General features: G+C 40.2%; 1 non-coding gene across 1 annotated transcript; it reads right to left on the bottom strand.

Annotated features, from left to right (window-relative positions):
* Positions 1-10,915: 10,915 nt before the first annotated feature.
* On the bottom strand, positions 10,916-10,988 carry TRNAE-CUC (transfer RNA glutamic acid (anticodon CUC)). Its single transcript has one exon. It is a non-coding gene; the product is annotated as a tRNA-Glu (tRNA).
* Positions 10,989-24,830: the final 13,842 nt, after the last annotated feature.

Genomic DNA, 24,830 nt, shown 5'->3' with positions numbered 1-24,830 from the left:
AATTGACTTTCAAAACTAGAGTCTGGAAAAGAGATGGAATTCTTCTTACAGAAGTTGCCTTTCTTCTGGTGTCCGGCTTGAGTGTTGATGTAAACTTGGGATAGTGAGTGAATGAAACCATGAAGAGAGAAAATAGAAAACTATTTTCCCTGGTGGTCCAGTGGCTAAGACTCTGTGCTCCCAATGCAGAGGATGCCGGTTTAATCCCTGATCAGGGAACTAGATCCCACATACCACAATTAAAGATCCCACATGCTGCAATGAAGATCTTAGATCCCATGTGCCACATCTAAGACCTGGAGCAGCCAAATAAATAAATATTTTAAAGAGTTCCTCTTAAAAAAAAAAACCTAATAGCAGAGGGAATCAATCTGAGCTCCTTTGAAAAATTCTACCCCCTCCTCCCAATTCATATCTTGGCTTTTTGTGTTATTGTTATTGAGTCACTTCTGCAAGAGGCATAGGAATACAGGTGATAACTACCAGTTGCCATAACTTCAAAAGGAGGGTAAGATATGAGAAAAAAATGAATGGAGATCTTTAATGTAAAATCTGTTTCAGTTATCTATTGCCATGTAACATATCACCTGAATATATCATGCCTTAACCTAAAAATGATGTTATTCCTGATGGTTCTGCAGGTGGATTGAGCTCAGCTACAAGGTTCTTCTGCTCCTCATGGTGAAGCTGCAGTCAGCTATGTCTTGGACTAGAACATCCAAAATGGTCTCTTACTTCTAAGACCACTCTCAATTTATCTCTTATTATTCTAACCTGAATTTTTTAGTGCCTGGCAACACTTAAGAGAGCACAAATGTGGTAGCTTCTGGACCTTCTCAAAGCTCATACCAGAATCTTGCAAGAATCACTTCTGCTAAGTTTTATTGAGCAAAAGCAACTCAAAAGACCAGCTCAGATTCACAGCTAGAGGAAATACATTCCATTTACTGAGAGAAAAATGGCAAAGAATTTTGTGACCATCTTTAATCCATTATAATCTCGTGTCTATATCTCAGTTTTTGTTTCTCAATCTTATATCTTAACTTTTTTACCATCTTAATGTCCATATCAAACACTCAACAAGTGCCAATATTTCCTTAGCGCAGGCAATAATCTGCCTCTTTTCTCAGTTTCCCCCAAAGACAAAGAAATTCACAGACATACACGACTTAGGAAAATGCTAGGTTTATGATGTGAAAGCCTAGATTTCAGAGATTACAAAAAGATCCCTAATGATCTGCATGAGAATGGAAGTGAATTTTCCAGCCCCCTGTACTCTCTAGGGGTATAAAAACAAGGCCTCAAATCCTAGGAAAGTTAAGTTTTGGAATGAAAAGAAATATGAACATGTAAGAGTGAGCCAGAGAGAGAATTTTGGCTGGGAATTTAGATGTGTAATTTGGTTCAGCAAGAAGACCCAATCCATTTTCCCTTTGGCTGCTGCATTGTGATTTCTCTAATAGAGTCTGAATTTAGAGAATCATCTCTTCTGACCAGGTACTCCTCTGCCAGAACAACGGAAAGTGCCAAACTACCGCGGTAGTGATGGCCAACTTGACATAGAGACATTGGAAAAATAGGAATAAGGGATCCGCTTTGATTTCCCTAAACTTTATTAAAAAAAAAAAATACTTACAAAGGCACTACACACAAGCACTCAGTCTGCTTTTCTGCTGAAAAGGCAGAGATCGCACTGCCAGCAGGACCCTCTTAGTGAAGCATGTAGACAATGGTGGGAATGAGTGTTATGGAGTGGATTACACTGCAAAGACAGCAATGTGATTTTGAATCCTCTTTTCCCTGAAGGTACCAGCAGAATCACCAAGAGGCCGCCTCTTCCCCTCAAATGAGATACAGCAGTTTATCATGTCAGATTACACCATGGAGGGTTAAAGCCTAGAGGGCTTCTGGCTGTCAGGAACAGGATTTCATATTGGGGCCCCTTGGGCCATATGGAGGAAGACTAAGAAATTCATTCTCCTTTTCCCATTGTCTAGCATCTTGTCCCCTTTTCCCATCCCAGTCTCCTCTTGACCAACCTTATAGCCCAAGTTCAAATCATGTCTTTGAAATAAGCATTGTAAGATTTTCCTCTTATCCATCAAGAGAAGGTTCCCAATCATGTCTGAATAAATTTAGTAAAAAGAAATATAAAGGAATGGGATTTTATCTTAATTTGTAAATTTTCATTAGCTTTCACAAACTTAGGAAACTGTCTTTTAACATTTGGAACAATTCTATGAAAAGAATTTCAAATTATTTCTGCCTAATAAAGAATAATCTATAGAGGCAGCATCATGAGAGAAAAATATACATATGGAATTCTTTTGTAAGCTACTATATTAAGATTCCCTTCACCGCTCCTATTAGAGTTCATCACCACCTATTTCAGATTTTGCTCATAGTAATTATTTCATTGTAAAAATCTTTTGTATCTATTTTCTGAATTGCTATGTTGTCTATAAATATTTAGTGATAATTCATGATTGGGTTGTATTTACCCCTGTAGTTATGTATTACAAATGAAAAGGCAGCATCTGCTGAGATTAAAAGTGGCCGCATTTTCACTGGAGCTTAATTAAATGCCAAAATTTATCTACATTAACAACAAAGTAGTGAAATTTATTGATCAATTCACATGATATAAGTTGACAAATGGCTTAAGCAATTTCCATAATTTTCTACACGTGTTAAAATTTGTAATGAAAAAGAACACTATATTAACATTAAATGAGAAATGAAAGGGGGGTTTTGTACTGGGGCCAGTGCCCTGGAGCAGTGTACTTTGTTTTCCGGGCCCTGTCCAGGCTTGCTGTTTGAGCTGTGTACAGATGGGTCTCTGACAGTCCTACAGCTGTTCTCCTAATTGTCCATTAAGTGTTCTATTGATTCTCTGATTCAAAGTACATGTCTTTCAGTTCAAGCTATCGTGTGAAGTGGCAGACACATTCCTTGTAGAATGACAGAGCTGCTTAAAACCTAAAAATGTGGTCTGCCAGTTTCAATTGAGGATCCTGCTTTCAAAGGAGAAGGCTTGGTTAAAGGCCCTTTGTAATAGCTGGTTAGGTTTTATTTTCTAAACTTTTAGCATCAATCAATTAAAGCAGCAGCAGCACGAAGAGTTTTAATTCCTGGTTAAGCATGTACAGATTGCACCTGGCTGATTCAGGGTAGTGTGAGGCGATCGGGATTGGTAATAGAAGATCAGCCTTCTTTAACTGTATGTAGATTTCTTCCCCCTTGCGCACCTGACATGCGCAAAGTCATTTTCATTTGACTTGCAAGTTCACTTTTAGCATTTTTTAAAAAATTGAGATCATCTGCAATTCTAGATTATGCCAGTCAGAAGCCTGTTTAAAATCACCTTTCTTTAATCTGGAAAGTGAAAGATAAGATGCATATCTGTTGCGAGGACCATAAATCTTCAGAGAAACAAATAACCATAGATAAAACTGTAAAAGTTATTTAGTTCTTCACTGGAAGAGGTTTATTAATCTAAAATTTCCAGTCCACTGTGTCATGATTTGGTTAGCACTCTGTATCTCATTTTGTGCAATGGTACCTCAAGCAAAGAGCTGATCGCTTCAGAGTTTGAACATGATCAGTTGTGTAGTTAAGCCCAAGGACTAAAACAAATGCCGCTCTCCCAGAAAAGTTCCAAACTCGAGTTTAGTTTGCCCCCAATACTATTCGCTTTCTTTTCTTAATGAGATGATACATTCTAATGCTTTTACCACTTCGGTTTAGCTGTTAATTGCTTTCTAATATAATATTTCAATAGGAAGCAGTCTTATTATCTAGTAATCTTCCCGTATAAATGAAATGAACAAATAATGTTTGTGGCCTCCTGTGTATCAATTTAATTAGCAATCCTAATGGCTCTAATTACAATTGAAGTTCTCTAGTGTGATTTTAGGTATTAAGTCTTGAGATTCATCTAGATTTTTAAAGGGGAAAAAGACTGTCATACACACTTATTTAAATATGTTTAATGTATTAAATATACATGTTTAAATGTGTAAAAATGAAAAATATACATTACGAAAAATCACTTTAAAGGAATGATTAATTAAAAACTGCTGTTTCTCACCATTAGCTGTTCATTCTTTTTTCTTTTTTTAATGTCTCCTTTACATCCTTTTGAAAAATACTCTTCTTTTCCTCTCATTATTGTTGGTAAGGGAGCATGGCCACTAAACTAGTGTTTGCCTTGTCAAAAGCAAGTGATTTGTATCCTGATGCTCTGTCTGAAGGTGGACTCTTTGCTCTGACCCTCCCAGCCCATAAGCCTCCACACTGTAGTGTCTTAAGTAGGGAGTGAGTGACCCACAGTAAAACTGCTGAAACAAGGAGACAGAATTTATGTACTTGAAATGTTTTTCTAGTGTAATGCGTTTGGGATTTGGAAGCACTAGGAGTTGCATAGTCTATTTGCTTTTAAAAATATTTATTTTGAAATTACCTAAAATAGGTAAATGAGTGGAATATAGGGTACATGTTCCAGAATCAAATCTGAATTTAAGCATTTGTATTTTTTTCAGAATATGGAAACTTCAAGCAAAATGTCCTTTTACCAAAGGATGATAAATCCCCCATATATGCTTTTTCTTGGGAAACAAGTGAAAAATCTATTTCTAACATAGTAATACAATATATATTGATACCTGCAAAACATTATGTGAATCTAGTTAGACACCAGCACTTTCAATTACACTGTTAGCCAGTTTTTAAAAAAGATTTTTAGAAGCTTTCAACGGTAGACTTTTGTCTTGTTGAATGAACTTCAGCTACACTAAATTTTAAGTAAATTTGTGATGACTGAGCAATATACATTGGCTGAGCTAGAATCCAATAACCCACAGGACAAATTAATTTTCAACAAAAAGGGCAGAAACCTCAAGTGCCATGAGTATATGGAGTCTCATTCTATCTCTCTGGAGCCATTTTTGCAAATCACTACAGCTATTCATAATCTAAATCAGTCTCCTTTAGCAGCAGAAAGATCTTTTTTCATGACAAAACAGAAGATGACATTCATTAGTGCCTAACTTGCATAAGCTACCTTAAATTTATTGGTGCTCTTCTACTTATCTGAGTAAGAATTCCTTTGTCTACAGCTATAGGAAAATTCCAGTTGTACTACTTAAAAAATAAATTGTCACTTTTATCAGAACTTTTGGCAGTTTACTTTATTTTAGAAGTAAAACTGGTGGTTAAGGTTTTAAGACTTCCAATGGGCGTTGTTTCAATCATATTTAATAGGTGCCTAGGATAGTAACAGGATTATGTATCAGCTTCTCGGCTGCAAAAAAAAAAAAAAAAAAAAAGCCACATTTTCATCCATGCACTGCTGGAGAGGTGTATGGGGGAACCAACCTTTGTGGTGGTGGATATGGCTAAATACATCATCTCTCCTGCCAGTCATGGACACACGTAAAACCAACCAACCTGTTTGCTCATGTATTCAAGGGCTATGTGTGATTTTAAAAGGGTCAAAATGCTTATAAAATATTATTTTGAAAGGTTCCATAAACTGTTCTAAGCCTTTTTACCTAAGAAAAAGCCCAATCAAGGGGAAGCTTAGTCTTATATTCACAGTCTTCTGATTAGAACCCTTTTTTTGCTGTTCAAATTTCCCTTTCAGTTTATAAAAACCAGGCTTGGATCTGTGTGGAAAAATTATGTGGTAGCTATATCATTAGGACCTTTTTTTTTTTTTTGCTTTTTGTCCACTCCTGCCTCCATCCATGCTGGTTAAAAATAAATAATGAAAAATTGAGCATACTTAAATTTTGCAATGACAGTTTTTGTTTTCTCCTGAAAATGAGATGTTTGGCCTGGTGAGACAGTGAGGAGAATTATCCAGCAAGAGTTATTTTGGCAGGGCAAAATGGCATCTTGGTGCATCTATGTAGAGCAGGAGAATATGGGAATGTGCCTTGATTGAAGCTGGCTTGGCTATGGGTTTATGGTGTGTAAGATTCTGTGTCTACATAGCATCTCTAATGCCTGAATTCACATCTCTATCTGTTGCTAGTTTAACTCAGATGGTGACATTGCAGCAAAACTTGGCTGACCTGGAATGAAGGGAGAACTGAATATTACTCCAGGTGGTGAGGTCCATCAGTTGGAAGATGTCTTCTACTTTGATTACAACAACAACAACAACAAACAGTTATTTTAACTGGGAATTGTGGGAAATTTGGGATTTAAGGGAGATGAGAAAAGGGTGCTTAGGGATAATTTCTAATTACATATTTGCATGAGGCTTTCAGAGGCTGATCTTTGTTGTCTTGGTTTTCCTGCTCCTTCTAAAGTTCCTCCTCCTCTTTAATCTGTAAGTGTTGGGGTGCCCTAGAACTTAGTCTTTAGTGTTTTTTTCTTCTCTCCTTGATGATTTCCTCCAGGTTTGTGACTCTAAATAATTATATGGTGGCTATTCCCAAATATGTAACTCCAGCTTGAGCCTCTCCCCTTAACAAGTTGCCTTACATCTCCAGCTGCATATCTAGTGGGCATCTCAAATGTATCAGTAATATACATTTGATCTGATCTGATCTCTCCTTCCCACCCCCAGGTTCCCTCCATCCCTGACCAAACAAGCTGTGTCCTTCACAGTCTTCTGTCTCAATAAAGAGCAGTTCTAGCTACTCACTTGCTCAGGCCAAAACCCAGGAAATTATCCTTGACTCCTCTCTTTCTCTTTCTCATGCCTTGTGTCAATTCCATCAACAAATCCTGCCATCTCCAGGATTGGGAAGATCCCCTGGAGAAGGGAATGGCTGCCCACTCCAGTATTCTTGCCTGGAGAATTCCATGGACAGAGGAGCTGGGCAGGCTACAGTCCATGGGGTCGCGAAGAGTTGGACACGACTGAGCAAATTTCACATGCATATAAACTTGTTGCCAGTATCTTCTCTGACCACCTCACTGAAGACTGACACCCTCCTATCCCCACATCCACATCAAGCTCTTCCTATTTCTGTTCTCTGTTTTATCTTTCTCCACAGTACTTATCATTAGCTGTCATTCTATATATTTTATTTGTCTGTCTATTGTGTCTTTCCTTATAGAATGTAAATTCCTAGGAGCATGTTTTATTTACCATTGGATTCCTAGTGCCTAGAACAGTGCCTCTAACATATTAGACCTCAATAGATATTTGTTGAATGAGTGAACAAAGTGCTTAGAGTAGTTCCTAGCACATAACGAGCACTCAATACATATTAACTATTATTTTAAAACTTGTCATGGTGCCTAGTATATGATAACTATAAGCAAGGAAGCTACTTATACATATTAATGATTCTAAATCTCTGAACAATAATGCTCTTTTATTATTTCTCTTTAGTGTTAAAATATCCCTTTTGAAATATCCCAGTGCTTAGCATCATGCTTTGTATACCCTCGGTAAATGTTTAATAAAATGAGTGGTTCAGCTTCGAATTGAGAATATCCTCTTTAGAAGGCCAAGACTAGAAATTCAGTGTTCTTTGGGACCCATTTCCTAATTAAATCTTTTCAAGACAAAAGCAATAAGGATACCAGAAATTTACAGGTTAGAATTTCCCCTTCTTTCATTCTAAGACTTTGTTCTTAGCCCTGGGTCCTTTTCATTTAATTTAAAATTACAGGGCAATTTCAATAGTTTCACTTTGTTTTTCACTGTAGAACTTGGTGTCCATGTGCATGATAATATCATAGCAAATGATAGACGTGTTCATGAAGATCCCTTTGCCATGTCAGTTCAACATATACAGAGATTTGCTTACTGTGCTAAGTTTTAGGGATTTGTAGATGAATATTACTTGGTTCTGCCTTTGAGGAACCCAAGAACAATGGAGAAGACAAACACATAAATAATTATATTTCAATACAGTGTAATAAATGCTGTAAGAGAACCATATGCAGAGGTGTAGAGGTAGCAAATAGGAAGGGATGATTAACTTTGGGAGATGGTGAGAGTTGGAGAGAAGATTGAAAGAAGGCTTCTTAACGGTTGTGCCTAAGCAAAGCTCTTATGTACAAAAAATGTAAACATGAATTATTATAGTGAATGAGGTGGGGGCTGGAGAGGAAGGAGGCATTTCAGAGAGAGGGAACAGCATGCAAAGGCCCAAAGATGTGTAACAGCCTTAGGTACCAGAAAATCACAAGTAGTTTGGCATCATTGAAGCACAAGGGGTGTGTGTGTATGTGTGTGTGTGTGTGTGTGTGTGGTGTGTAGGGGGTGCTGCCATGTGTGGGAAGTCACAGAACATGAGGCTGCAGGGCCTTCCATGCAACATTAAGAGCTCCCATGTGGTCAGTGGGGGGCTATTCAAAACAGAAGCCAAGTTCTAAAAACTACTCTCCTTGCTCTACAGATGGTGTACTGAAGAAGGTAAGAGTGGAAGGAAGGAGGCTGCTTAGGAAGCTATTGAAAAAGCCCTAGGGTAAGATGATGATGGCCTGAACTAAAGCAGTGTTACTGGGGAATGGAGAAGAAGAAAGGGCTTTTGAGACTTAGGAAAAACAAATTTGATTGATTGCACTTAGGGGACATAAGGATGAAAAATATCTATTTGCTTCATAAAAATACATTTCTTATCCCCAGATTCTAAATATTTTCATTTTATTTTTAATTGAAGTATATTTGATTTACAATGTTGTTTCAATCTCTGCTGTATAGCAAAGTGACCCAGTTATACACATCTATGCTGCTATGCTAAGTCGCTGCAGTCGTGTCCGACTCTGCGCGACCCCATAGACGGCAGCCCACCAGGCTCCCCCATCCCTGGGATTCTCTAGGCAAGAACACTGGAGTGGGTTGCCATTTCCTTCTCCAATGCATGAAAGTGAAAAGTGAAAAAAGTGAAGTCGCTCAGTCATGTCTGACTCTTAGCGACCCCATGGACTGCAGCCTACCAGGCTCCTCCATCCATGGGATTTTCCAAGCAAGAGTACTGGAATGGGGTGCCATTGCCTTCTCCAATACACATCTATACATTCTTTTTTATATTCTTTTCCAGTATGGTTTATCACAGGATGTTGAGTATAGTTCCCTGTGCTATACAGTAGAACCTTATTCATTCTATATATAATAGTTTGTATCTACCAACCCCAAGCTCTCAGTCCATCCGTCTCACTTCCCCCATTGCCCTTGGCAACCACAAATCTGTTCTCTATGTCTGTGAGTCTGTTCCCGGTTTTATCAGATCAGATCAGATCAGTCGCTCAGTCGTGTCCAACTCTTTGCGACCCCATGAATCGCGGTTTTATAGATAGGTTCGTTTGTGCCATATTTTAGATTCCACATATAAGTGATATCATGTGGTATTTGTCTTTCTTTTTCTGATTTACTTAATATGATAATCTCTAGTTATATCCATGTTGCTGCAAATGGCATTATTTTTTACTTTTTCATGGCTGTGTTTATATATATATAAACACACACACATATATATATACCACAACTTCTTTATCTACTCCTCTGTCAATGGACATTTAGATTGTTTTCATCTCTTGGCTATTGTGAATACTGCTGCAATGCACATGGAGGTGCATGTATCTTTTTGAATTATAGTTTTGTTTAGATATAGTCCCAGAAGTGGGATTGCTGGACTCAGATTGTAAATAAGCTAGAGCCTCATCATTTGCTGAGAAGCATAGCAGCATAGATGTGTATAACTGGCTCACTTTGCTATACAGCAGAGATTGAAACAACATTGTAAATCAAATATACTTCAATTAAAAATAAAATGAAAATATTTAGAATTTTTCATTCTGAGAATGAAGCTATGGCAGGTCTCTGCACCCCACAGGTCCTTGGAAGAGCTGGGTTCCTCTGGAGTTTCATATCCAGAACTGAATGGTAAGTTTCCAAGGCTGAGAACCCTAACCTGGTCTCTAAAAGGAGAGTCTAAGAGGTCATTTAGTTGAAGCTTCTACTTAATTCAAGAACAGTTTCTTGCATTAAGGATTCTGGACACAAGATCATCCAGCCTCAGTTTGAAATCCACTTTTAGAGATGAGGATTTTGCCACTCCTTAAGGCAGCACTTTTTATCTTTGAACAGTTCTATTAGAAAGTTCTGTTTATACTGAGCCAAAAGTGTGTTAGTTGCTCAGTCGTGTCCAGTTCTTTGTGACCCCATGGACGGTAGCTCACCAGGCTCCTCTGTCCATGGAATTCTCCAGGCAAGAATACTGGAATGGATTGCCATTTCCTTCTCCAGGGTAGCTTCCTAACCCAGGGATGAAACCTGGGTCTTCTGCATTGCAGGCAGATTCTTTTTACTGTTTGAGTCACCAACTGGCCCTCTAATCTTTGGGTCTGATTATATCTCATAATGCCACACAAGTGTGTTTCTTTTTCAAGAAGAAGTCTTACTCAGAAATTAAAGATGACTTTAATTTCTTTGTGGGACATGGTTTCTGGACTCCTTATATCTTGTTTGTGTGCCTGGAAACAAGTGTGAACTATTGGTGTTCCTATCAGAAGCAGCACCAACAAGCTGTCATCATTCAGTGGGCCTGCTCCTACAATGTGGAGGGCCAACTGTACTGCACTATTTTATATGAGGGATCTGAGCATGTACAGATTATAGTATCTGTGAGGGTTTCTGAAGTCAATCCCCTGCATATACCAAGGGACTACTACACTATCCATGAGAGCCCGGTGGTCTGGACATGTGTTTTCATTATGTGGCCTGAGGTTCACAGGTGTTGTAGCAGCCAACTCATTATCACCTGCTGAGTTTCTGGCCACCCAAACCTCCAAGGTAAGTCTTTCTTACCCTGTCAGTCCTATTCAGTTCAACTGATTTTTTTAAAAAAATATCTCTTTTTATTTATTTGTCTGTGCTTAGTTGCAGCACACAGGATCTTTGTTGAACTTTGCATGTGAACTCTTAGTTGCAGCATGTGGGATCTAGTTCCCTGACCAGGGATTGAACCCAGGCTCCTTACATTGAGAGTGCAAAGTCTTAGCCACTGGACCACCAGGGAAGTCCCAGTTCAACTGATTTTGAGAATTTATATGCAGGACTTTTGAGAATACATTCCTGTGAAATTTCTCCTTCTTGGGTTTGTAGCCCCAGACTTTGTCTGCGATGGAAGTTTACTGGTTCAAGACTCAAGATGATCATGTTAACCATGCTTTTAGTTTGACAAGTGTTCCTGGAGGTAAATCTCTAACTCCATCCCCTCCTCACCTTCAAGGGTTTATATTCCTTTCTTGTCTTGATCTTTTCCTGATTCCAGAGCAGCTCTGCAACTTTAATTGATGCTTTGTTCTGCTGCAGCAGCTGATGAGACCCCACCTGCTGCCCCTGAGCCTCTGTTGCTGCGCCACTACCCTGCTGTCACTCCTGGTGAGAACAGCCGACTTGGGTGTGTCTTCGGAGTTTGTCACTCCCCAGTGCACTGCTCACCTCCACATGGTTGGTGACACTATTATCATTCCTTTTGCTTCTAGTCATCCTAGTCCTTCCCCTGCTCCAGCAGGCCCTGCACTCAGACTGGGAAGACCCCCAAGGATCACACTTCTTATGTGTCACAGAGAAAGTCATACCTTGTGTACGTGTGTGTACATGTTCTAATACCCCATCTGTGTTACAGTCTTTATTTATTTTGCCCTACATTTATGTTCTTTTACAGACTCTCTAACTCACCCCTTTGGCCACCTGATGCAAAGAACTGACTCATTTGAAAAGACCCAGATGCTGAGAAAGATTGAAGGCGGGAGGAGAAGGGGACGACAGAGGATGAGATGGTTGGATGGCATCACTGACTCAATGGACGTGAGTTTGAGTAAACTCTGGGGGTTGATAATGGACAGGGAGGGCTGGCGTGCTGCATTCCATGGGGTCACAGAGTAGGACACGACTGAGCGACTGAACTGAGCTAACTCACCCCAGGATTCTTTCCAGGCTGAGACAGAAGACAATATAGGTATAGAGCAACAGTCACCAGCTCTGATGAGGGCTTGACATAGAATTGGAGCTCAGTGCCCAGAGCATATCACCCCAAACTGTCACTTGCCCCCAGTCCTCCACCAGCGCCTCTAGCTACAGAAAATAAATTCTGCACACCCCTCCTTGGTTCTCCCCTTTCAAAGCCCTGCATGAGGAGCTGAAGAACAACCTTTGTCGCCTAGAGTTAGGTCAAGAGTCTGTCCTGGAAGTGAAGACCAGCTCTAACCTCTATACTCTTTTTGGAGTTTTGCCTCGTCACACAGGTGGGGTTTGCCCTGGTGGCTCTCATTGGCCAAATTCTGAGGCAAATTCCCAGAATTACTACTCCCTTTTGTGAGACTTCTCCCATGTCTTTTATTGAATATGTGTGCTTCATTGGACCTAAGGAACTTGCATTTGGAGGTTTGGCCCTGTCTGTAGAACCTTTTACACCTCAGCAGTTGTGACTTAACCTCCTTTAGCATAGCCTCCCCTCTCTACAAAATGAGGAAGATAATACCCTTTATTCCCTCAAAGGATTTCTTAAGGACCAAATGGAACACTCTATGTATTTTACAAGTTTTAAGGAACTGTTCAGGTATTATTATTACACTAGAATTGTCCACAGTCCAAACTAGCTGTAAGGGTCTAACTCAGGCTGCTGGAAAATATGTTACCAGTGGGAGGGAAGGGGGTTTCCCTGGTAGCTCAGATGGTAAAGCGTCTGCCTGCAATGCGGGAGACCTGGGTTCTAACCCTGGGTTGGGAAGATCTCCTGGAGAAGGAAATGGCAACCCACTCCAGTACTCTTGCCTGGAAAATTCCATGGATGGAGGAGCCTGATAGGCTACAGTCCATGGGATTGCAAAGAGTCAGACACGACTGAGCAATTTCACTGGCACTGGAGGAAAGGGGCTTCCCAGGGGACACTAGTGGTAAAGAATCTGCTTGCCAATGCAGGAGACATAAGAGATGTGGGTTCAGTCCCTGGGTCAGGAAGATCCCCTGGAGAAGGACATGACAACTCACTCCAGTATGCTTGCCTGGGGAATCTATGGACAGAGGAGACTGTCTGGCTACGGTCCACAGTGTCTCAAAGAGTCGGACATGACTGAAGCGACTTAGCAATGGGAGGAAGGCAGCTAGTTCCTTGGGAGCTACAAAACTGTCACAGGATCAGAATCTTCAAATTTTAGAGTAGATGGGGTCTCACAGATCACTTGGTCCAACCCCCTCACTTGCTGATGAAAAATCACGAGAGGAGCAGGGGACTTGCCTTGAGGTTTGTTTGGGTCAGAGGATCCACAGAGAAATAATCCTCAAAGCTGGAGAAGGTGGGAGGTCAGCCAGCTATCCAGAAATGAGTTCAGTCTTTCCCCAGGTCAGGGACACTATCCATCTTTCTACCAAGTGTTTTTTACCTCTTCCCTTATCTTTGAGAGCAATGTCAGGCTTCCTGTGTCTCAAAGGTTCCTCAAAGTCCCACCCGTGTCCATTTAGTGATTGACTTTCCCAAGAAAGCATAACCATGTTGTTGTTTGTCTCTCAGTTGCTCTGCTGTGAAGGGAATGAGGGTTCCAGTCTTGATCAGCTGGGGACTCCAGTACCCAGCCTCTGATATATCGTGCAGGGACTGCAGGGCATCTGAGTTGTAACAAGAACAAGATGAGCTTGTGGCCTCGGGCTTCTAACCTGCTCCTCAACCCACACTTCAAAGAAAGTTATTACACAAGAGTTAGACTAAATCAAACCAAACTGCAGTGTTTGCGTACTGTGGCCCATTTTCAGATCTCACTGTGTCTCATGACTACTCCCTCAGAAACCCAGTTGGGAGCAGAACAAAATGACCCAATGATAATTTAGTTTGTAGGTCTTTAAAAATGAACCCCACTGATTTATTTTGAAATTTCAGTTAAGCACGATGTCAAGAAAATCTCTTTGGCTATTTATCATCTTTTTTCCTCTTGCATACTCTGAATAGGCAGAATAAAATTAGAAACTGGCTATTCACATGCTTCCAGTTTTTGTTGTAGGCAGATGTTGTTACTAGAATATCAGAATGTTAGGATGTTTGGATGATCATTTTCTGCCAAAAGAACAATCATAGCAAGAAAGCTCTTCACTAGGCCATTTACTTTCTTTATTAATGACGGTATACAAGCGCTATAGGAAAAGGTACAACAGATAATCTACAGATATATATTTCACTTTGGCTAGATCACCTACTCCCATTTTTCCAAATCACCTCAACCTGAAAGCATGAAAAATCGCATTTTTCTTTTGTAGCTTTGAACCGTGGATATAAGATCTGTAAGTTTTTTGACTCATCAAAGAACTAAAGTTTATATTCATTGTTGTCTAGAGTTGAGCATGTTCTGTGGGATGCTACAGAAAACTTTGTATGGTTCATGTGGCAACTTTCACTTAATCTAGTCATTGAACCATTAAAAACCATCCTCTAGCCATTCCCCATGCATTGGTTGTGCACAACAGGGAAGATTTTAGACAATTCTTTAGTTCCAACCATGAATCATGGCAGTATCTCAGGGTCATGGCGGGTTGGGGCTGGGAGAGATGGCCCAAGTTGATGAAGAAGGAAACCAAGACCGCAAAGACAGGTAATTTACCCAAGGCCGCACAGCCAGTCACTCAGAGCCGTGGCTAGGATTCAGGTCCGGCGCTTTCTGCTTCTGCCCCATACGTGGCACCTCTTTTATTAGATCAAGGATGACAGACCAGAATACCAAAATCAAAGATTTTTACATGAGCAGAGACAAAAGCGAACTTTGTAATCACAAATCCAAGGCCAATAAGCAGGAAAAAAAAAAATGTCAGACCAAGTATCCAGCCCAAAAGGCGGAATGAGAGGCTGCAAAGCCCAGGGAAAAGTTATGACCTGGGTCTGAAAACAAGAGGAGACAAGGGACTGCTTTGGCTTCTGTGGCCTGGACACATCTAGGGTGTAGGAACGGAATATTCTCATGGTTCCCTGCCCATCTTTCTATTTACTGCTCCAATACTTGTGTATTATCCTTAAATTTCAAGTTGCTTTGCTTTGGAAAAGTTAGACCGAGATGCTGCAATCAAGACCCCCCTCCTCCGCCCTGGTCAGCACCTGCCCATTTCCGAAAGTGCTTGCCACCATTTATCTTCTGAGCAAGAACATGAGTCAGTCCATTATCCAGTCTTTACTCAAACTCAGCCCCAGATACAAAGAGGGTCACACAGTCACTGGCCTCAGGAAGATCATAATCTGTTTCAGAGGTTTCAGGGGTTAATAGCACCTTGGAATTATCTGCAAACTTTCATGTATTTTTTTTCTTAAAAATTACTTTATTATCCTCTTTTTGTCACAATACCATCTGTAGGTTTAACTTTACTGAGTAAGAAAATATTTTTTATATTTCAGAGAGCCAATAAATAGGTGTACATTCTGGACTATGCTCTAAACATTATAGGTACTGTCTATTTTTATATTTATGGAAAATATATAAATGTTTCTGGTGTTCCATGTTCCATTATTTATTTTTCTGCAGGGCTCACAGTGCTTGCTCCACCCCTTCTTCTCCCATATACCCCACTATGTCCTCTTTGTTTACTCTTACTGTTGCACTCTGCTCTTGGAGAAAATTGAGGCTCTTCCACATTAGGCACAAAATATTCAGTTCAGTTCAGTTCAGTTGCTCAATCGTGTCCAACTCTTTGCGACCCCATGAACCGCAGCACGCCAGGCCTCCCTGACCATCACCAATTCCCAGACTCCACCCAAACCCATGTCCACTAAGTCAGTGATGCCATCCAACCATCTCATCCTCTGTCATCCCCTTCTCCTCCTGCCCTCAATCTGGCCCAGCATCAGGGTCTTTTCAAATGAGTCAGCTCTTTGCATCAGGTGGCCAAAATATTGGAGTTTCAGCTTCAACATCAGTCCTTCCAATGAATACCAAGGACTGATCTCCTTTAGGATGGACTGGTTGGACCTCCTTGCAGTCCAAGGGACTCTCAAGAGTCTTCTCCAACACCACACTTCAAAAGCATCAATGCTTCAGCACTCAGCTTTCTTTATAATCCAACTCTCACATCTATACATGACCACTGGAAAAACCATAGCCTTGACTAGACGGACCTTTGTTGACAAAGTAATGTCTCTGACTTTAAATATGCTGTCTAGGTTGGTCATAACTTTCCTTCCAAGGAGTAAGAGTCTTTTAAATCATCTGCAGTGATTTTTGAGCCCAAAAAGTAAAGTCAGCCACCGTTTCCCCATCTATTTGCCATGAAGTGATATTCAAAAGCAGAGACATTACTTTGCCAACAAAGGTCTGTCTAGTCAAGGCTATGGTTTTTCCAGTGGTCATGTATGGATGTGAGAGTTGGACTGTGAAGAAGGCTGAGCGCCAAAGAATTGATGCTTTTGAACTGGGGTGTTGGAGAAGACCCTTGAGAGTCCCTTGGACCACAAGGAGATCCAACCAGTCCATGCTAAAGGAGATCAGTTCTGGGTGTTCTTTGGAAGGAATGATTCTAAAGCTGAAACTCCAGTACTTTGGCCACCTCATGTGAAGAGTTGACTCATTGGAAAAGACCCTTATGCTGGGAGGGATTTGGGGCAGGAGGAGAAGGGGACGACAGAGGATGAGATGGCTGGATGGCATCACCAACACGATGGATGTGAGTTTGAGTGAACTCCGGGAGTTGGTGATGGACAGGGAGGCCTGGCGTGCTGCGATTCATGGGGTCGCAAAGAGTCAGACACGACTGAGCAACTGAACTGAACTGAACTGCACTGATGGGACCAGATGCCATGATCTTCGTTTTCTGAATGTTGAGCTTTAAGCCAACTTCTTCACTCTCCTCTTTCACTTTCATCAAGAGGCTCTTTAGTTCTTCTTCACTTTCTGCCATTAGGGTGGTGTCATCTGCATATCTGAGGTTATTGATAGATATTTCTCCCAGCAATCTTGATTCCAGCTTGTGCTTCTTCCAGCCCAGAGTTTCTTTTGATGTATTCTGCATATAAGTTAAATAAGCAGGGTGACAGTATACAGCCTTGACGTACTCCTTTTCCTATTTGGAACCAGTCTGTTGTTCCATGTCCAGTTCTAACTGTTGCTTCCTGACCTGCATACAGGTTTCTCAAGAGCCAAGTCAGGTGGTCTGGTATTCCCATCTCGTTCAGAATTTCCCACAGTTTATTGTGATCCACACAGTCAAAGGCTTTGGCGTAGTCAATGAAGAAGAAATAGATGTTTTTCTGAAACTCTCTTGCTTTTTCGATGATCCAGTGATGTTGGCAATTTGATCTCTGGTTCCTCTGCCTTTTCTAAAACCAGCTTAAACATCTGGAAGTTCACAGTTCATGTATTGCTGAAGCCTGGCTTGGAGAATTTTGAGCATTACTTTACTAGCATGTGAGATGAGTGCAATTGTGCGGTAGTTTGAGCATTCTTTTTGGCCAAAAAGTTTGTTTGGATTTTCCATATCATCTTATGGAAAAACCTGAACAAACTTTTTGGCTAACCCAATATTGCTATTCTTCTGTCTTGGATGAAGGGTTTATCTCTTTTACTCTAAAAATGATCTCTAGCTGTACTCTAAATTCTATCTATATTTCCTCCCTACTTCAATAATTGTGTTGCTTTCTCTTTATTCTCTTTCTATTCCATATATATGTGAATATCTTTGAAGGAAGAGTCAAAGAAATATCTGATTATCAGAGGGTTCTGTGACTCACTTTAATTGATCCAGTTGGAGAGACAAGACTAGTTTACAGAATCAGCAAAATAAAAACAGTACATGAGACCTTTGTGAGATCAGGGTGGGCAGCATGAGAAGCTTCCAGAATGAGGTGGGGTTTGTAGGTGTGTCTTGAAGGGTACAGGATTCCTGGATAAGTAGAAAGAAAAGGGCAAATGTGCCTGACTGGGAGAATACAGTGGATTGGAAACTAAAATTTATTCAGAAGAACACATGTCCATCTGGTACCTAACTGCATAAAGTCTCAGTTAATCTTCCCAACAAAACAGTGAGGTGAGGATTATTTCCATGTTACAGGTGAAAGCAGATTTAGGGAGGCTAGGTGCCTTGTATACAATTGGGAGGTTGGCAAAGCCACATTAAGATCCCCAGTCACTTAGTCCTGGGTATGAAGTGTATAGTGTGAAGACTATAGTTAGTAATTACACTGTATCTTTATATGGAGAGGGATGGTAACTAGATTGTGGGGATCATTTTGAAATGTATAGAAATACTGCATCACTATGTTGTGTAAGATGAACTAAAATAGTGTTGTAGGTCAACTATACTTCACAAACAAACACACACACATAGAAAAAGAGATCAGATTTGTGGTTCCCAGAGGCAGAGTATGGGGGTAGGAGAATGGGATGCAATCAGTCAAGATGTACAAACTTCCAGATAAGCAAGGACTAGGAAGGTAATGTACAGTGGGATAAATAAAATTAGCACTGCTGTACGCCGTATATGAAAGTTGTTAAGAGAGTAAATTCCTTGTCACACGGAACAAAATTATTTTTCTGTTTCTTTAATTTTGCATCTTTATGAGATTATAGATGTTCACCAAATGTCTGGTAATCATTTCATGATGTGTGTAAGTAAAATTACGCTGCATGCCTTAAAACTTACACACTGCTGTATGTCAGTTATATCTCAACATAACTGGAAGCAGAAAAACAAAACCCAGGCCATTTGACCTCAAAACCTTCTTGCTGAGGGTAGGGCTCATGTGATTACAGTAGAGTTAAATGCTACTGGGCTAGGATTATTACTAATCTTTATTGAGCATTTACTATAGGCTTCTCTTGTGGCTCAGCTGGTAAAGAATCCACCTGCAATGCGGGAGACCTGAATTCAATCCCTGGGTTGGGAAGAGCCCCTGGAGAACGGAATGGCTACCAACTCCAGTATTCTGGCCTAAAGAATTCCATGGACTGTATAGTCCATGGGGTTGAAAAGAGTCAGACACGATTGAGCGACTTTCACTTCACTTCACTTCCTGTGCCAGTCAGGATGCAAGCTATTTAACTCATTTAATCCTCAAAAGGAAGAGAGTCAGACACAACTGAGCGACTTCACTTCACTTCACTTCAATCCTCAAAATAACCCTCTGGCAGAATATTGTTACTATCCTCATTTTTCAGTTTGGGAACCTCAGGTTATAAGTAGTTTGTCAAGGGGAATTCCCTGCTGGTGCAAAGGTTAGGACTCCTTGTTCTCACTGCCAAGGACCTGGGTTCAATCCCTGGCTGGTGAACTGAGATCTCTAAGATCTCACAAGCTGTGTGTGTGGCCAAAAAAAAAAAAAAAAAAGAGAAAAAAGCAGCAGCTTGTCCCAGTTCACACAGATAATGGGTGCCTGAATTGGAGTGATTTGAAATTCAAACCTAGTCTGTTTAATTCCAGAGCTGAATTCTTGAAAAATGCTAGAAGATGAACATTTGTGACTGCTCACAGTGCGCCAGGCACTGTGCTGGCATTTTATACATATCATCTCATTCAATTCCACAGACGCCCTGTGAAGGACATATAATACTGTTTCCTATATTGTACAGATGGGCTTCCTGGGTATCACAGTGGTAAAGAATCTGCCTGCTGATGCCGAAGATCCAAGACACGCAGCTTTGATTTCTGGGTTTGGAAGATTCCCTGGAGTAGGGAATGGCAACCTGCTCCAGCATTCTTGCCTAGAAAATTCCATGGACAGAGGAGCCTGGTGGGCTAAAGCCCCATGGAGTCGCGAAGAGGCAGATATGACTGAGCACACACACACACACACACACACACACATTGTACGGATGATAAGCAGAGTCACAGGTGAACTAAAACTCAGGTAAGGTTAAGCAACAAGTCCAAGGTAATGGTTTGGCAGGTCTGAAATCTAAACAAAGAGTTCTGGCTCTGAAACCTGGGCTCAGAACTCCTGCGGCACAGTTTGCCCAAACCAGGGATTCAGGGAGTGGAGGACTCAAGACACTTCTCTTCACTATGCCCTCTCCTCCCACTGTATTTCTTATCTTCTCTTTGGTGATCATTTTTTCAGGCCACTTATTACTTCTGATTAGGAGTAGTGGCTCTCTTATTACTTCAGATTCTCATATACATTGGACCCAAATCACTATTAAAAGAAAGCTTGGGATAAATGTTTTTCTGTAATGTTATAAATGGAGGTAATGTGATTAAGATCTCATTTATTCATTGATCCTACTGAGGGCTGCTCAGGGTACAGGGAATATAAAGACACAAAGAAAAAGTCCTTCTCTTCAAGGACTTCATAGTCTTTTAAACAGGATGAACACCTGGCACATGGACCAGTAACTGAAATGCAGTGTGATAACTGAAATGCGGTGTAAAAGAGGTAGGGACGAGTAACATCAGAACATGAGGAAGGAACACCGAACTCAGGATGGGATGTTGGTGGGAGTTGGGGAAGGTATCCCAAAGCCAGTGATGCTTCAATACACTGTTTTTGAGCTCAGATTTTCTTTCATGTTTTCTTTTTTTTTAAATTTTATTTTATTTTTAAACTTTACATAATTGTATTAGTTTTGCCAAATATCAAAATGTTTTCTTTATGTATGGTATTTTGAAGCTGTTAGTTCAAGATGGTTAATACAATGTCACTTAACTGTATTTTCTTTTACATACACACAGACACACACACGCAAGGCTCTCTCTTATACTAATTTTTCTAGCTAATTGCACCATATCTTTCTTTCTTAATTGAAGCATAGTTGATTTAAAATGTTGTGTTAGTTTCTGGTGTATATCCGAGTGATTCAGTTATCAGTTCAGTTCAGTTCAATTCAGTCGCTCAGTCGTGTCCGACTCTTTGTGACCCCATGAAGCGCAGCATGCCAGGCCTCCCTGCCCATCACCAACTCCCAGAGTTCACTCAAACTCATGTCCATCAAGTCGGTGATGCCATCCAGCCATCTCATCCTCTGTCGTCCTCTTCTCCTCCTGCCCCAAATCCCTCCCAGCATAAGGGTCTTTTCCAATGAGTCAACTCTTCGCATGAGGTGGCCAAAGTACTGGAGTTTCACCTTTAGCATCAGTCATTCCAAAGAACACCCAGAACTGATCTCCTTTAGGATGGAGTGGTTGGATCTCCTTGCAGTCCAAAGGACTCTCAAGAGTCTTCTCCAACACCACAGTTCAAAAGCATCAATTCTTTGGCACTCAGCTTTCTTCACAGTCCAACTCTCACATCCATACATGACCACTGGAAAAACCATAGCCTTGACTAGATGGACCTTTGTTGACAAAGTAATGTCTCTGCTTTTCAATATGCTGTCTAGGCTGGTCATAACTTTCCTTCCAAGGAGTAAGCGTCTTTTAATTTCATGGCTGCAATCACCATCTGCAGCAATCTTAGAGCCCAGAAAAATAAAGTCAGCCATTATTTCCACTGTTTCCCTATCTATTTTCCATGAAGTGATGGGACCAGATGCCATGATCTTCGTTTTCTGAATGTTGAGCTTTAAGTCAACTTTTTCACTCTCCTCTTTCACTTTCATCAAGAGGCACTTTAGCTCCTCTTCACTTTCTGCCATAAGGGTGGTGTCATCTGCATATCTGAGGTTATTGATATGTCTCCCGGCAATCTTGATTCCAGCTTGTGCTTCTTCCAGCCCAGCGTTTCTCATGATGTACTCTTGTAAATATAAATATATACATACATATATATATTCTTTTTCATATTCTTTTCCATTATCGTTTATCACATGATGTTGAATATAGTTCCCTATGCTAACAATAGGACCTCATTGTTGATCTATTTTATGTATAGTAGTTTGTATCTGCTAATCCCAAACTCTTAATTAATCCCTTCCCCACCATGCTTTCCTCTTTGATAAACATATATTTGTTTTCTATGTATGTGAGTCTATTTCTCACAACTGCCTTCTATCAATTTGCCAGGAAATTCAGAAAACTCAACAATGTTCCTAGGACAGGAAAAGGTCAAGTTTCATTTCAATCCCAAGGAAAGGCAATACCAAAGAATGTTCAACCACTGCACAACTGCACTCATTTCACATGCTAGTAAGGTAATGCTCAAAATCCTTCAAGCTAGGCTTCAACAGTAAAATTCAATTTTAAGATTATAGCTTGAATTTTGACAAATGTATACAGTTGTGTAATTATCATTACAATCAGGATACCGAATATTTCCAAAACCTGAAAACATCTTCTTGTGCCCTGAATTCAGTCACTGGTTTCAGTCCTAGTGAGACATGCAGTAGGTAACTACTGAAAAATGACTGGAGAGCATAACCAGTCTAAGGAACTAATATTTACTGAGCACTTTCTGGATGCTTTACCTAAGTACATGTGGAGATTTATTTATACCCAGCGCCTCCCCCCCATCCCCCGGCCAAACCACACGAAGGTTTTATCTCCATTCTACAGAAGAGGAAACTAAGACCCAGAGAATTTAAATACCTTGGTCAAGGTCATTGAGCTAGACATGGTGAGGCCAGGATTCAACTTATATTTCCTGCATTAGCTTCTCACTGCTCCCAGATGGCGCTAGTGGTAAAGAACCCGCCTGCCAATGCAAGAGACATAGGAGATGGGGGGTTCAATCCTTGGGTTGGGAAGACCCCCTGGAGGAGGAAATGACAATCCACTCCAGTATTCTTGCCTGGAGAATCTCATGGACAGAGGAGTCTGGCGGACTGTAATTTATAGGGTCACACAGAGTCGGACACAACTTAGCACACAATATACAGAGGAAAAAGAATAAAGAAATATTGGAAGCCAAACATTAAAGACTAGATATAACCTGATTCTATTTGTATGAAATTCTAGAAAAGGTAAGACTAGTGATCAAAGCAGATCATTGCTTATCAGGGATGTGGGAAGAAGATTGACCGCAAAGGGGCACAAGGGAGCATTTTCAGGTTATGGAAACATTCTGTATCTTGGTTGTAGTGATGATTACACAATTGTATACATATATTGTATAAATTCAACTTAAGTTGAATTTAATATGTGCAAATTAAACCTCAGTAAAGTAATTTTAAAAATCTAAAAAGTATAGAAAGACCTTGGAAATATCCTTTGGTTTTAAAATCACAACATCATCAGCTTTAAAAATGTAACTTTTGCCATATCAAATAATAAAAGCCTAGAAATAATTTTTATGAAAATTTGCTAAAATTTTAAAAGGCTAGCAAAATAAATCAGTGTTCATTGTGACTTTGAAATTAAATCAGCAAACTCAATTTCCTTGCATGAAATGAACAATCCAATACATACATTTCTGACTCTGTTGTAAACGTCTGGTGTACGAGGGTCTGATTAAGCATGATCCAAAAAGAGCTTGCAAGTAGGACTGTTTACTAACATTTCAATTTCTATGCCTCATTTATTAGACTTAGAATAAAAAGGTGAGAGGGCTGTTTGGGATTGTCTTTAACCTTGATGATATTTCCACTGAAGCAGCATAATGGCTCTTAATTGCTTAAGTGAAGAGAACATGTTGATGCGTCCTTCTTTGGACTAAGAGCTCAGAGCCTAAACCATTATGCTAATTCAAGCATTATATACACCAAAGTATTTATGGGACTGACACAAGTGATGTTGCAGGTAAAGGGCTGTGAAATGGTCTGTAAACAGAGAGAATTGATTTGAGGCCCAAAAGCAGTGCTGTTAAAAGTCACAGCCATTGAACAGCCAACCCTACAATTTCTATCCAGATTGTCAAACTGGGTCAGACAGTGTCAGCAGGGCTGCCATTAGAGATCAGATGGGTGGTTTAATAATATGTAAACCAACCACATAAACAGGCAATTCTTATGGTAGAGGTCCATACCCACCTGGTGTATGTGTGTGTGTGTTAATTCTCATTATGAAAAGTTCACAGTGCCATATTCAGTTAAATATCAATGAATTGGTTTTGATAAAAGAAAAACTTCCAGCAAGTATAAGTTAAAGAAGAAAGCAGTATGGCAAAAACCACTACCATATTGTAAAGTAATTAGCCTCCAACTAAAATAAATAAATTAAAAAACAAACAAACAAACAAAAAACATCCAGGGAGTGAATCTGCAATTATACAGGGAAGCAAGGACAATCAGACCTGTGTATTTGACCTTCCAGACTTTACCATCATTTTTTAATGTGTTTCTTTCTGCAATATGACTGAACATTTTTTAAACCAGCCTTAAAATAATTTCATAAAGCTCCTCATCACCTGCATTACCACCATGCCTTACTTTGGATGTTAAAAAAACAGAATCGATTGTTTTAAAAACTACTTATACAATCTCCAAAATGACATCTGGGTGGCTTAGTTTCAGCTTTGATTTAAAGCTGTGAAAATCAAAATTGTCCAGTTATTTAGTGTGATTTTAGAAGCTTGTTATGAATAATTTCCTTTCATCCCAGCCAGCTTAAAGGCAGAGAAAAATATCATGATTGCCCTCCTCTTCTTTCTAAAATAGGACAAAACAAAAACTTAGAACTGTATTAAGAGGAGTGGAGCATAATGATGAAGACTGTGGACTTGAGTTCAGATCCCTACTCTGCTGCTTACTGACGTGGGGCGTTATATAACCTCTCTGCATCTCAGTTTCTTCCTCTGTAAAGTGGGACATTGATCTCACAGTATTATTATGGGGCTGAATACATATAAAAGTGCCTGGCACAATGTAAGCATTCAAAGAATATTACTGATACATATTTGGCCTCATAAACTTCTACACCAGGAGCACATCTTTCTCATTTAGTTTCAATGTTGGTGCAGCTTACAATGGAGTTCTCTATGAGTGGAATAATTCTGATATCCTATGCTGACTTATCGGAGAAGGCAATGGCACCCCACTCCAGTGTTCTTGCCTGGAGAATCCCAGGGATGGCGGAGCCTGGTGGG

Source organism: Bubalus kerabau, chromosome 6, assembly GCF_029407905.1.
Source record: "Bubalus kerabau isolate K-KA32 ecotype Philippines breed swamp buffalo chromosome 6, PCC_UOA_SB_1v2, whole genome shotgun sequence".
NCBI lineage: Eukaryota > Metazoa > Chordata > Mammalia > Artiodactyla > Bovidae > Bubalus > Bubalus kerabau.
Note: the sequence above shows the minus strand (reverse complement) of the source record. Positions and strands in the feature narration are given on the sequence as shown.